Below are 6766 nucleotides of genomic sequence, written 5' to 3'. Positions count from 1 at the left end.
TGTGCTGAAATCTCACGTTTGTATTATGCCATTGTAACTTTCTATTTATTGTCTTTCAGCTATTTGCATTTTTAATGGGTGAACTGTTAGGAGTGGGAGGGAAGGGGGAGACATAGTGTTGAAATGTATTTATTAAGTGATTTCTTAAGAAAAACAATTTTATTACTGTTTTCTATATGATGTCTTTTGGACTATTTACATGCCTTGTAATAAATCAATAAAAGGTTTCACTGCCTTTGAACCTAGCAAGAAATCTCAAACTTGATTGAAGCTTAGCTCATACAAGCATAGCTGTCAACTTTCAGATTTGAAAATAAGGGATCAGCAGCCTCATCTGTCCCGGGGACAGTCTGCGGGATATCTAACAATCCAGGATAGCAATGGGAAGCAGCGGGAAACGGCGCTGGAATAAGGGAATTGCCTGCAAAAAAAGGGAAGGTTGACAGCTATGCAAGAAAACTTGCTGATTTGGTGTTACTTGTGAGAATGGGAGAGAAATTTGATAGGTTCACATTTTGATGCGAAACGGCCTCATTCACAGATGAATGCATGAATTGAAAAATAGTTATCCTGTAAAAGTCCCATTCAGATTTTGCAATGCTGTTTCCCAATTTAAAAAATGCATTTAAAAAGTGCACAATGAGAAAAAGGGCATGCAAAAATGTATATATTAGTGAAAATAACAGAGCATATTAGGAAATGCACTATAAAATTGCATTTTATAGCGGACTGAAATTGGCTTCCATTGCTTATGTGTTACTTTTTGTTTCCCCTTAAACTTGCCCCACTAGCACAGCTAGGAGGCAAGGTAAAAGTAAAGGACCCCTGGATGGTTAAGTCCAGTCAAAGGCGACTGTGGGGTAGTGGCACTCATCTCGTTTTCAGGCTGAGGGAGCTGGTGTTTGTCCACAGACAGACAGACAGCATGACTAAGCCACTTCTGGTGCAACAGAACACTGTGTTGAGTACCCACACAGAAACGCCATTTACCTTCTCGCTGCAGTGGTACCTATTTATCTACTTGCACTGACGTGCTTTCGAACTGCTAGGTTGGCAGGAGCTGGGACACAGCAACGCAAGCTCATGCCATCGCGGGGATTCGAACCGCCAGCCTTCCAATTGGCAAGCCCAAGAGGCTTGGTGGTTTAGACCACAGCGCCACCCGCGTCCCACAGCTAGGAGGCATGCTAGACTGGATGGATGCAGGCACTGCTACCTCTATTTTCCCCATTGCTTTTGGGACTTACTCCCCCCCCCCTCCATGTAGCAAAGCTACATCAGGATCCAGAGGCAATATAGTTTTGCAGCATTACAAAATAATAATAATAATAATAATAATAATAATAATAATAATAATAATAATAATACATTTTATTTATACCCCACCCTCCCCAGCCAAGACTGGGCTCAGGGCGGCTAACTCCAGGGAGTTGAGAGAAACCAGTGCTCGTATCAACCTTAGGAAAATGACAGCATGCCTCTTGAATTTGCACCTTAATCAATGAGTAAATATTGAGGTTGTGAGATATTGAGATTTGCTTTGCTAGGCAGCATTTATATTTTGCTTCGGAATGCAGTTTTAAGAAAGTGCTCATGATAACTGACTTCCAAGTGCTGGTGATATCTTAAGAATGGAGCAATGTGTGGTGGTTGTGGGAAGACCCGAATTTTCAATGCAGGCCACACCAAACTGCTGTAAAGCAAGAGGTGGCCGGTGTTGATCAGGTTGCAGGTAAGAAGTGGTTCAGAGGCCATTCCTACTTCTTGTATGGGAATATACAGAGCTGTCCTATACTGAAGTCATTGGTCCATCTAGCCAGTACTACTGAATGGCAGCAGGTTTTCAGATACGAATCTCTCTCAGCCCTAGCTGGAAATGCATGTGATTCAAACTGCAACCTTCTGCACGCAAAGCAGTTGATCTACCACTGAGCTGCAGAACTTTCCTTACAGCCATCCCTCTGAGCCACTTTTCTAATAACACACTTTGGAGACCGGAAATGCCCTTGGCGAGGTGAAAAACTGCTTGCAGGAGTGGCTCTATTTACAATACGATAATCTTTATTGTCATTGTCCCATACAGAACAACAAAATTGAAAAAAAACCTACAAAAGACATTCAAAAACCAACAAGCCTGCTGTCCCAGCTATCCCAACCTGGTTAGCCCCCTAAAAACTCTGATACCCCATTTTTAAATACAACATACTCCCATAGAGACTCCTTACACTGCATTTAAAACCAAAATTGCATTTGGATAGAAACTGTTTCTTAGGCAGCTAGTTCTAGTCTTTATAACCCTGTACCTTCTTCCAGAAGGCAGAAGCTGAAAGAGATCGTTTCCAGGGTGCGCTATCTCTGCAGCTTTCTTATGGCACCTGGAAGCATAGATTTGATCCAAGGTGGGAAGAGTGCACCCAATTATTCTCTCCGCAGTCTTTACAACTCTGGACAGCATCAGCATTGTTTCTCCCCTGACCATGCAGCTCCCAAACCACGGACACAGACCATAAATTAATACACTCTCAACAGTACAATGGTAAAATGCCATCAACAGGTCCTTTGAGAGATTGTTTTTCCGGAGGATTCTCAGAAAATATATTAATTTAGGTTATTATTCATTTTAATATTTATATGCTGCCTTTTGGGCAAAAGAAGAAGAAGAGGAGTTTGGATTTGATATCCTGCTTTATCACTACCCGAAAGCGCCTCAAAGCGGCTAACAATCTCCTTTCCCTTCTTCCCCCACAACAAACACTCTGTGAGGTGAGTGGGGCTGAGAGACTTCAAAGAAGTGTGACTGGCCCAAGGTCACCCAGCAGCTGCATGTGGAGGAGCGGGGACGCAAACCTGGTTCCCCAGATTACAAATCTACCGCTCTTAACCACTACACCACACTGGCTCCCCATTGCAATTAAAGCTGTTTCAATGCTGTTTCAATGCTAAAAACAATGGCTGTACGAAGTCTAGGTTGTAGTTCAGGGATGGCGAACTTCAGGTCCAGGAGCCAAACAGAGTTTCCAGTCCTCTCTGTCTGGCTTGTGGGACTCTTACCAGGCCACACTCCTCACTAACCCTGGCAGGATGGAATGCGTCTTTGAACTCTGATAGGCTTGTGGCTTGCCTGGATGGAAGAGGGAGGATGTTTGGTGTGTAGAAATTATCTTACTGTACAATATATATATATATATAAAATCAGATTCATTGCTCTGCCCTCTGGCCCGGCAACCACTTGCGTGTGGCCCCCATAAACTTCCCCGGAAGAGAATGTGCCCCTCAGGCTGGCAAGAAAAGTTCCCCATCCCTGTTGCAGCTGGTCTCTCTCTAAAACCTGTTGCTGCAGTCCGTTTCCAAAGAATCCTTTACAAAGGAAATCCTCTCAGTATTAGAATTTTCCTAAACATTAAGGTTTTGTTCAAAAGCCCAGCAATTTATGTGTTTGGCCTTGTTTCTTAAAGAATTGTTCTGATAGCATGGGGGGAAAAGTTAACCCTCCTGAAGGGTTTTCTACAAAGAGATTGGAGAAGTAGATTTATTAAGCAGCCAATGGATTTGAAAAGCAAAGGAGCAGAACTGGGTTTGGGTCAGATGATCCAGTGAATCAGCCTAATGTGCTTCGAGAGACATAAACATCAAGTTTCTGGGACAGAAACTAACAAGATAATTGCAATGTCATCTATAGAGATCTGGCAGTGGCTGTGGAATCTGTGAGTCATAGTCCTGACTGGATGACGGCAGTGATACTGAAATATATGCAGCCTCTGTATAAGGCAGGAAACAGGAGCGTAGAAACCCATGATCATGTGAAAAGAAGAGCTGCCATAATAACTCTGTTTGGATAAGAGATTATTATCTATTAAACTTGTCAGATGCTTTATCTTGCCCAAGGCAACCCAAAGCGACTTACAGTCCATTAGGCTAATGACATGAAATAAGAATAGTTAGAATATATTAATTTTTGCAGCTCAGTATTAGAGCATCTGCTTTGCATGTAGATGGCCCCCAGGTTCAACCTCCAGCACCTGCAGGTAAGGCTGGGGATGTCACCTGGATGTCACACTGGAGAGCTACAGCCAGTTAGTATAAACTAAGCTGAGCATCTTAAAGACAGCATCTTAAAAAGCAGAGACATCACCTTGCCAACAAAGGTCCGTGTAGTTAAAGCTATGGTTTTCCCAGTAGTGGTGTATGGAAGTGAGAGCTGGACCATAAGGAAGGCTGATCGCCGAAGAATTGATGCTTTTGAATTATGGTGCTGGAGGAGACTCTTGAGAGTCCCATGGACTGCAAGAAGATCAAACCTATCCATTCTTAAGGAAATCAGCCCTGAATGCTCACTGGAAGGACAGATCGTGAAGCTGAGGCTCCAATACTTTGGCCACCTCATGAGAAGAGAAGACTCCCTGGAAAAGACCCTGATGTTGGGAAAGATGGAGGGCACAAGAAGAAGGGGACGACAGAGGATGAGATGGTTAGACAGTGTTTTGGAAGCTACAAACATGAGTCTGATCAAACTGCAGGAGGCAGTGGAAGACAGGAGTGCCTGGCGTGCTCTGGTCCATGGGGTCACGAAGAGTCGGACTCAACTAAACGACTAAACAACAACAAGCTGAGCTCAATAGACAGATGATCTGATGCAGTTTAAAGCAGCTTCTTATGCTCCTAAAAGTCCATTGGAAAAATTCTGGGTGCCTCCAGGTGGGGTCAAAGAATCATAGACTTGGAAGGGACCCTGAGGACCATCTAGTCTAACTCCCTGCAATGTAGGAACATGCAGCTATCCCATACGGGGATTGAACCTGCAACCTTAGTGTTATCAGCCCCACACTTGAACCAATTGAGCTGGGTCATTGGGATATCTGCGCTGTTTTAATTTGTGTAAGCCTTCTTGAGTCCCTGCCCAGGGGAAATGTGTGATGAGTACACGCAGCTCCTTATTTGTGCACCCACATGTCGGTGTAACAGGTGTGACCCGAGGCTGTCATTCAGTGAACAAAAGGAGCTGCCATTCTGTGAGCAAAAATCTCCTTCCGTTCCCAGACGGATTCCTTTGAATCCAATGAAAACAAACCATTGTTTCGTTTTTATTGGCACACATGCTTTAATGCAAAGCTGAAATGTCTGTGGAAACCATCCTACAGGAAAGACTCTGTGGTTTTAGCATACCCTGCAAGTGTCCCAGAAAAACTGAGACGCCCTGTTGTTTATTGCAAGAGAACAGCAGACATTTTGGTTGCTGTGATCTCACGCGATTTCGTGGTGGGATTTTCCCTCCCTGCCCAAAGTGTGGTGTACCCCCCAAAAAGTGCTTTTTATGGGGGAGAGGGGAACCCATGGCGCAAAATTGTGATCACAGCAACCGAAATGGCCACTGTGCTCTTGCGAAGGTGGCATCTGGCAATCTGGTGTCCTGGATTTTGGCTTCAAGGTGTTGGAGGGTATGGGTTGGGGGAGAAAGCTCCTAGTAGCATCGATGGGAGCTCCCCCCCCCCCCCTAAGCCTTATAGTTGTGAGGGAGGGAGCATTTGTTGTCAAAGTCACCACTGGGATGTAGTAAACACTCCCTGTCCCATACACTGCAGTCCCACTCGAACTCTGCCCCTTATTGTCAAGGGCTGGGCAGAGGAGGATGAGTGGTGGAGACCACCTCCCCATCCGGACCCTTCCAGGGAGGAGGAAGGGGAAGGCAGTATAGATTTACAACAGGCGTTTGCGGGAGGTCACAGCTCAGAGGCAGATGAGGGGATAAGTCGGGAAATAATGGGAGAGAAGGAGCAAGCAGAGCTGGAGCAGCAGCTGGCTGACACATTGTCACTAGAAAGCATTTCAGACCCACCACCTCCCAGAACCCGGCGAGCCTTAAAAGTAGGAGAGCAAAGAGCTCAAAGACAGAGGGCACTTAGTGGCACCCATAGAGGAGGAGGTGATGATGAGGAGGAATGAGGAAGTGGGAGAGAAGGGGGGTGGAGATTCACTCGGGACAATGCCGTTATTCAAGAGGCTGGGTTCTATAGCCTCTCTCTGTAAAGACTGAAATAAAAAAGGACTGTAAGAAACTTTTCCTTGACTTTATTCTTTCCTGGGCAACCAGCCAGGAGTCGCTGATAGCACCTATGCCTGTAATAAAATAAAACCACAGGTTTAGGTGCTCACCACCCACTTAAATACCAAATTGATCGCTGTGCTCGGTAGGTGAGGACCTCCTGAAGATACCATTGCATCAGGAGTTTCATTCCATTTCGTAAACGAATTGGGCCTTTAGTGTTGTGGCACCCACCCCTTGGAATGCCCTCCGACTGAAGATTAGACAGGCACCACTCTTTTTTGGCCCCCACTGAATTCCTCCTTCTTCCTACAAACCTTTTAAAGTAGAGATCTTTCCCAGCCTGCAACTGTATTGGAATTGTTTTGAAGATCTTTTAACTGTTTGATCGCTTGCGTGTTTTCTGCCTTGCACACCTTTAGGAGGAAGGGCCGCTATACCTTTAATAAACAAAATAAAATAATGTCTAGTTTGACCCTGATGGCGCAAATCAGGTCACAGGCAAACATACAGAACTGGATATAGATAAATACACACACACACCTTTGTTTGCCCTGCCAGCACTATGGCTTTCATAAAGAACTTGCTCTCTCCTCATGCTGTCTTCATACCTTAGGGAAGATAAGTCATGTGCGTTTCTCTACTTCAGGAACAGAGAAGAGAATATCCTTTCTCAGATGTGACAACCAGCACTGTACACTGTACAGTAGTCCAAATGCTGCCGTA

The sequence above is a fragment of the Podarcis bocagei genome, assembly GCF_964188305.1.
Source record: "Podarcis bocagei genome assembly, chromosome: 8".
In the NCBI taxonomy this organism is placed as follows: domain Eukaryota; kingdom Metazoa; phylum Chordata; class Lepidosauria; order Squamata; family Lacertidae; genus Podarcis; species Podarcis bocagei.
This window is presented reverse-complemented; position numbering follows the sequence as displayed.